The sequence below is a fragment of the Prionailurus viverrinus genome, chromosome E1, assembly GCF_022837055.1.
Source record: "Prionailurus viverrinus isolate Anna chromosome E1, UM_Priviv_1.0, whole genome shotgun sequence".
Classification (NCBI taxonomy): Eukaryota; Metazoa; Chordata; class Mammalia; order Carnivora; family Felidae; genus Prionailurus; species Prionailurus viverrinus.
Genome location: NC_062574.1, coordinates 30,428,972 through 30,437,146, shown reverse-complemented (window position 1 = coordinate 30,437,146; position 8,175 = coordinate 30,428,972). Strand labels below are relative to the sequence as shown.

General features: G+C 44.0%; 1 protein-coding gene and 1 long non-coding RNA gene across 5 annotated transcripts in view; one reads left to right on the top strand and one right to left on the bottom strand.

Annotated features, from left to right (window-relative positions):
- Window positions 1–10: 10 nt before the first annotated feature.
- On the bottom strand, window positions 11–3,696 carry LOC125151944 (uncharacterized). The gene is made up of 2 exons (XR_007146989.1): window positions 3,431–3,696; window positions 11–1,264 (listed from the first exon to the last, which is right to left on the bottom strand). It is a non-coding gene; the product is annotated as an uncharacterized LOC125151944 (long non-coding RNA).
- Window positions 3,697–4,222: 526 nt separating this feature from the next.
- The window catches only part of LOC125151731 (putative uncharacterized protein DDB_G0294196), a 447,030-nt gene continuing 443,077 nt past the window's right edge, over window positions 4,223–8,175 (top strand). For all 4 annotated transcript variants that reach the window (XM_047833135.1, XM_047833136.1, XM_047833137.1 and 1 more), the window contains exon 1: window positions 4,223–4,507. The gene's annotated coding sequence lies outside the window, so the exon portion shown is untranslated. The remainder of the gene's footprint in view (window positions 4,508–8,175) is intronic.

The window sequence follows — 8,175 nt, the reverse complement described above, 5'->3', positions numbered from 1 at the left end:
TGGAATGGTGTCATGCAAACCATCTTTAAACAGTGTTTAATAATTTGTTAAGAACTCTGAGAACACGAATATGGAGTTTCTAGGTAAAGTAGTACCAAAAAACAGTCACAAAGTTTGGGATAATTAGTAGAGTTTTGACTCTTTGGCATTTATGTGTGCTAATTTGGAGAAGACAGTCCTACACGGCATTGAAACGAGGTCCTGTGAAAAACTGAGAACCCATGAGCCAATAGTAAATGCCAGAGGTGCAGAAAATGTAGGACTGGTGCTCTTGAGGTTGCTCCCGATTCCTCAGGGTATGCCTCTCTATGAACGCTGGATGCATTGCTTGGAATTTGAAAGTTATATATTGTCATTCCTCTATCACTTTGGTTCACTTACTCTTTTCCATTCTGTCTCTCCAAATGGACAATAAGATCTCTGGATAGAAACAGTTACTTCACTTTGATTACCAGCCCCTAGGGTTCTAGATAGTAGGCACTCAAGTGAGTGACTGATTTAGAGAGACTAAATGACACACACTCAGAAGGCCAAGCCTATTCGGATATGGAGATCTAATTCGATTACATTAAACAACAATTCAGGCCAAATTATTTCCCTAGTCATTTTTTGTGTGTGTGCGTGTGGTGAGGGGGCTCTAGATTCCTCCGGTTCCCATTGGTCCTTTAAGGGGTGGCTTTGCTGGTGTGGTTACAGGTTATTTTCTAATGTTACAGAAATGGTACAGTCTGGACACAGTCCAGTTGGGATTAGTCAGGATATCAGGGTTTTAATGAAAAACAAAAAATAGCACTACTGTTGGAGCTAAATTTTTTCCACAGGTGAATTAGTCACATTGCATAACAATCCAAAGCTATCGACCACATTGGAATTGATGGGTTCCAGCAAAGGGTCACCTCCCATGAACATGTTCCTATTTCACAATGACAGTCCTGGCCTGGCTCCCTGGCTGAGGTTCTTCACCCAGAGTCCCCATCTATAATGCTTGTCCTTCAAACCTCCTGCTTCCCAGCTGGATTTGGGAGACACAGAGCAGGAAGACCCCGTTCAGTTCTTATGTTTCCAGTATCATCACGCAGTTGGCTCGGAGAATTATCCTTAAAACTTAAAAGCTTTGAGACATGCATTCACTGAACAGCTATTTCTTGAGTCTGGTGTCCACCTGGCAAGGGGACCGACATGGCAGATCCTGGGATGGATGAGACAGGCTTGGTGTCCACCCTCACGGAGCTCGTGGTCTAGTGAAGAACACACCGTGGACAAGCTGTTGAAAGATGATGAGTTTTGAGAAAGGGCAAGTAAAGGGTGCCAGCGGTTGTAAAACTGGGGACACTAACCGAGTTTGAGGGGTCAGAGAAGAACATGTTGTAGTGGGCTGCCTGTAGGCTGGAGAAGAAAACTGATCTGCGAGGAAGGAACCATTTACATAAAGCTGCTCTGGCAAGAGAGCCAATCACATCTGAGGAAATACCAAGGCCAGTATGGCTGGGGCAATGGGAAGGAAGGAGAGGCATCTCACATGTGGCTGAAGAAGCAGACAGTTACACCGTGGGTGATCGTGAGAGCCATGGCAAGGATTTTGGACTCTATACCCAGAACACCAATAAGCTTTGAAGTATTTTAGGCTGACCTAAAATCAGCAGTGACCTGATGAGTTTAATCATTCTTTTTTTTTTTAAATGTTTACTTATTTTTTTCCGATTCTGTGTCTCCCTCTCTCTCTGCCCCTCCCCCGTTCATGCTCTGTCTCTCTCTGTCCCAAAAATAAATAAAAAAAAGTTGAGAAAAAAAAAATTAAAAAAAGAAGGGGCGCCTGGGTGGCGCAGTCGGTTAAGCGTCCGACTTCAGCCAGGTCACGATCTCGCGGTCCGTGAGTTCGAGCCCCGCGTCGGGCTCTGGGCTGATGGCTCGGAGCCTGGAGCCTGTTTCCGATTCTGTGTCTCCCTCTCTCTCTGCCCCTCCCCCGTTCATGCTCTGTCTCTCTCTGTCCCAAAAATAAATAAAAAAAAGTGTTTACTTATTTTTGAGAGAGAGAGAGAGAGAGAGAGAGAGAGAGTGCGTGAGCAGGACAAGGACAGAGAGAGAAGGAGACACAGAATCGGAAGCTGGCTCTTCGCTGACAGCAGAAAGCCTGTTGTGGGGCTCAAACTCATGATTCGGGAGATCACGACCTAAGCCAAAGTTGGATGCTCAACCGACTGAGCCACGCAGGCACCCCAAGTTTAATCATTCTTAACAGCTGCTCATTCCCTCCCCCCTCCATGGTTCCTTCTGCACCACATGGAACAGTCCGTCCAACACTGTCAAGGGGGTACTCTCCAAGGTGCTTTAAGCCTTGTCACTTGGAATCCTCTCTACTGTCAGGTAGAAGGCACAGTGGCTCACACCCAAATCTAGTTTCCGAAGTGGAGCATCAGCCTCTGAAGTCTAACCAGAAAAAGAGAGGCAGAGAACCTCATGGTCCATGCTGGTGTACCCCACACCCTCCAATGGGTGCATCACACAGCCCACACGAGCAGAACTGTCGGGATCCGGAGGTGGGAGAGCAAACAGAAAGGCATAAAAAAGGTAAGCAGGTCTGCTTTCTCCAAAGTTTCTTTTTCTACACTCCTCTTCCTCGTGAGAAGACAGGAACATTGTTTGTGTAGGTTCTCAGAGTTTAGAGCTAACAAGACAGGAGGGCTTCAGAAAAATTATTTATATTGCTAATCTACTTGTATGTTTTTGTATGTGTCTGTGTGGATACACATTATATGTACTCCACTTCATAAGACAGAAAAACGGAACAACTAAGTGGCATTAACACGATAAGCCAGGTTGGATGCTAGGCAGAGGAATTCATAAAGGTGGAACAGATTCTTCCACTGGGGACACAGCAGTCTGGAGAGGACTGAAATAGGTGCACAGTTTATGATAATGACAATGGGATCACCAGCACATGGAAGGAAAACATGTAGTATTTTAGGACTTCGTGGCAAACTGCGGTTAAGACAACAGGTCCAAAATCGAATTGCTTACACCAAGCCCCACTCCCCCAGTGAAGATTTAACTTAATTACAGCTATGGCTCACCCACAAATGGAGTCTTAGACCTGTCAATCAGGAATCACCTGATCAATCCTAGTTAGGTAATCTGCCTGACAAACCCGTGCCATCCCCTAAAGGAAAGTGACCTTGCAATAACTGCGCTGCTCTGTCGTCTAGCATAATTCTCGCGTTCTCACTCCCTTCTTCCTTTTATTTTGTACAGCTCCTCGGAGCTCCTTTCAATCTGTTAGACTGGATGCTGCCCGATTTGAATCGAGTTTTGTTCACATACGCTCTTAAAAGTTCTACCATGCCTCAGTCGATCTTTTATCAGCTCTGGTCAGAAGAGGAAACAAAAGGAGACCCCCAGGAGCCCCCAGGGGCAAGGAGCCACCAGGACCTACCTGCTGAACCCCCTGAGCTTCTGCTTTCCCGCTGCCTCTGGAGGCTGTACGTCCCTGTTGGATGCTAGCTCTGCAGCTCTCAAGGGAGGTGTTTCAGATTTGACTCGAGCATTTCTCTCTCCGGACTGAGTCCGGACACCGGCTGAGTCAGATTGGGCCCAATTTAGAAACTGGACGAGGCACAGGGTGGGCATGGGTATGACTTAGAAACTAAAACAGACTAGGGGCCGGCTGGGTCCAACATAGAACCATGGGTGGCTGGCTGTGAGGAGACTGGGCCACGCTTAGCACGCGGACCAGGTCGAAGCGGCCTACTTCCGTCTTAGAAACCGGAAGGCTCTGGGGCTGAACTGGGTCCCACTTAGAAACGGGACCGGGTGTGTGCGGACTGGGTCCTGCTTGGAAACCGGACCGTGGGGGGGGGGGGGGACGTAGAGGGGCCCGCTTCGAAACCGGACTGGGTGCCCATGGACTGGGTCCCGCTTAGAAACTGGGTCCTGCTTAGAAACGGGACCGGGTGGGGGCGGACCGGGCGGAGGAGGACTCGGTCCCGCTTAGAAAGCAGACCGGGTGGGGGCAAATCGGGTCCCACTTAGAAACCGGGCCGGGTCCTGCTAAGAAACCTGACCGGGTGGGGGCAGACGGGGCGGAGGCGGACTTGGTCCCGCTTAGAAACTGAACCGGGTGAGGGCGGATCGGGTCCCACTTAGAAACCGGGCCGGGTGGGGGCGGACCGGGGGAGGCGGACTTGGTCCGGCTTAGAAACCGAACCGGGTGGGGGCGGAGCGGGGCCAGTGTGTGGCCTCAGGTGAATGAAATGTTGTTTTAAGCCTGAGCAAGCAGGTTAGCCTTACCAAAGGTAATCTTGAATTCCTGTGGCCGCAGTGGAGAACTTCGACATAAAGCTCATCCATTCAGGAGGTGCCCTAGAGCCAAGCACTCACCATAGGGGTAGGGGGAAAACTGTTTTTCCTCCTCTAAAGTTTCAGGTGGCCAGAGTGTGACCCTCTGGGACACGCCACACACTCCAGGGCCTGCGGATGGGATCCTGAGGAAACTGGCAGAAGCCTGTGAAAGGTAAGAATTCTTAACCAAAATTAGCTTTGCCGTTTCCATCTCTGTCTGTGGGGCCTGGCTGAGAGAAAAAGGTAAAGTTTCATGTTGTCCCTACCCTTCTAAATTCAGATTGGCAGGCAAAAAAACATTTGTTAAGAGTGAGGTCTTTGCATTGTGACTGGTGAACACGCTTTTGTATACTCATTGATTGTCAAACCCTTCCCTCCAGGGACAGCTATTGTCTCCTTGTTTGTCTCATTTTGGGTCCTGAGAATATGGCTTGGCAACAGGTTGGGGACCCTGATAATATAGCTGTACAGAAATGTGGGATACTCTCCATTTGTGGCTGGGATCCTACCCACTGTTGCCAATTCTTAGGGGAATGGTCTTTCTTTAGGTTATCTCTGGGGGTGGCTGTGGGTCTTGGAGCATAGTATCTGTGCCTGTGGTCCCTATGGGGTTGTTCCTTCATGATGGGAAAATTTATTGCTTGTCCAAGGCTGAAATTTGACAAGGTAGGCAAAAAGATTTTTTTTTTTTCTCACTTTTCTTCTTTTTAAAGTAGTTCTGTGGTCAGTCGTTGGCCAAAGTGGAAGCTGATATTTAGAGCCTGAAAAGAAATTTGTTTTAGGCCTTACCCCTAAGCTAAATGATACTATGGACCCAGAAAGAAGAAAAACATCTCGCACCCTTGTCTAAGGATTTACTAAAGCATTCCAAAGACACACGGCTCTGAATCTAAACATAGGAATCTCCTGATTTCCATCTTAGTTGAAGGTCTCCCTGATGTAAAGAAGCAAATTGAGGATAATGTAGTTGGATGGGTGGGACAGTCTCCATATCATTCTGGTTGCAGCTCAGTTCTTTGAGAAATTAAAGGCAATTATGCTTATCTTACAAATCGAATATAAGCCCAGAAATGTGGTTCTGGAAACAGTTCAGAGTCCACTTATCCATTTTTCCAGTCCCCAAATCTCTTCTAATCATTAGAAAGGCTTGCAGATTTTGTAAAAGTTCTGGACTTGGGGAACAAGAGTCATTTTTGACGGAACTTGCATTTTTTTCTGTGCCTGTTGAGATATATGTATTTTACGTAGTCTTCTCCAGGAACCAAGGGACCCTGATATAAGAATATCAGGGGGAGGAAAAAAAAAGGCTATTTTGAAAACTAGTTCTGTGAAAAGTCTTAAAAAGTCTCTTCCACAAACATTAATAAAAAGCTATCTGAGCAGGGGGAACTTATTCCATCTTCCAAAAACACAATTTCGATCCAACTGCCCTTTTATAAACTAGTGTCCTTTTATAAACTTTTACATTATCATACCTGTCTCATGGCTACAATTTTAAAATGAAAGCTGTAAGATCTGTTTGAGCTGTTTGTATATTTATGTACAGTTGTGTATTTATGTTATAGGTACATGGGGAGGGGGTTTGTACTTCTGACTGGTATTGCCAAAATTAGTTTTTTTTTTTAAGTTTTAATTTAAATTCCAGTTAGTTAACATACAGTGTAATATTAGTTTCAGGTGTACAATATAGTGATTCAACACTTCCATACATCATGTAGTGCTGGACACAAGTGCATGCCTTAATCCCCATCACCTGTTTAACCCAGCCTTCTACCCACCTCCCCTCTGGTAACCATCAGTTTGTTCTCTATAGTTGAGTCTGCTTCTTGTTTTCCTCTCTCTCATTTTCTGCCTTCTGCTCATTTGTTTTGTTTCTTAAATTCCACGTAAGAGTGAAATCATAATGTATGTCTTTCTCTGACTAACCTCACTTAGCATAATACTCTGTGGCCTCATCCATGGCATTGCAAATGGCAAGACTTCATTCTTTTTTAATGGGTGAGTAATATTCCATTATGTGTATGTATGTGAGTGTGTGTGTGTGTGTGTGTGTGTGTGTGTGTGTGTGTATCACATCTTCTTTGTTTATTTATCAGTCAGTGGACACTTGGGCTGTTTCCACTATTTGGCTATTGTAGATAATGCTGCTGTAAACATCGGGGTGCATGTATCCCTTTGGGTAAATACCTAGTAGAATTGCTGGATTGTAGGGTAGTTCTGTTTTTAACCTGCCAAAATTAATTTGAAAAGAGTTCTATTTAATTGGCTTAAAGACAAATACGTATTATATAAATATCCTCTGAGAAATATAGAAACTAGCCCAAATATTTTGCAAGTTCACATGATCTAGGATAGTCCTCAGTAAATAAAAGCTAGTTTAAATTTATTGGTTTAATTAAAACCGGAATTTTAGAGTTATCAGTATTAAATGTAGTACTTTTATTTGTACTTATAGTACTTTTATCAGTTTACTAAAAGTCATATAAGCTCATGTTAAATTCATATCAACTTCTGTTACAGAATTTTTCAGCAAGAAAGATAACTTAAATGATTAGCTGTTTAATATCTCATGAAATTTTCACAAATAATCTAAATGTAATGGTTAAGAATAAGTAAATTAAGTAGATTTAAGTAAGACAGAAGTTTATAAATGAGCTTTCCTACAATGATTATGTTTTATATGTTTACTTAAAATCAGTTTCCCAAATCTTTTTGGGACGTTTCAGCCTACATAATCATGTGACGTACTTTTTTATGATAAGTCTTGAATTTGGACAGAAATTTGGCAAAATTTGGGGAGGATTTTCTTCACAGACTAAAAGAATAGCCTGAGGCATAGCAGAGGCTGGAGAGTGAGAGACAGATAGCTATGGGCAATTGGGGGTAATAGCTAATAACAGCCAACATTTATTGACCACTTATGAAATGTCAAGCAGAGGCTTAGCACTTTGAGTACATTAAATTATTTCATCCTTGTTCACCTACAAAGACTCCGAGAGAGCATGGTACCTCGTCTTGTTCCCAACTATATTCTCAATACATAGAACACAAAAAATATCTGACTGTCTGCTGAAGGAATGAGTGAATCCATGGGGTAGCAACAACCCTAAAGCCCTCTGATCTCAGTTTGACCGATATGCCAGAGAGATGGACTCCCCCCAGATTTACAGCTAATCCTGTGCTCCACTTACTTCTTACCAAAGAGTGGACTTGGAGAACAAATGAATTTTTGGAAATTTTTTAAAGCTAGAATTGCTTTATTTTTCAGTTATTTTGTGTGTGTGTTTTTAATTTTTTTGTTTAATTACTTAAAAAATTTTTTTTAAATTCTTCTTTGCTACCCATTTTGATCCAACACCCTTGAAGGACTTCTGCCAACTATCTGGAAGTCCACACTGGAAAGGTATTATTGGTTTAACTGGGGGAGGGGAGAGAGGCAGGCGGCAAAGCAGAAGAAGAGAAGGAACTTTTCATTTGCAGGCCAGAATCCTGAACATTCAGAAAACCTGTATTCCCCCAGGGACAGGTATGGAGGTTGGGTGGGGGCAGCACACCAAATCCATTTTCTTCTATCTATTTTACCCAGTTTCTCTCTAGCGGTTCAGAAACTGAGAAGAAGCCAGTGGATACCAAGCAGGACAAAAACAGCACTTAGAGCTCAGTGAAGGACATACAGCAACTTTTGTTTTATGTCAAACAGCTTACGAGGGGCTGGATCTGTTTTTAAGTGGTCATGAGTGTGGTGTTTCATTTTCCAAGGGAAAGTGAATAATGGTTCTCATCAGGAGCCTGTATTTCAGGCCTGGTACTGAATAATTACTGGACTGCTGAAAGCTTCCA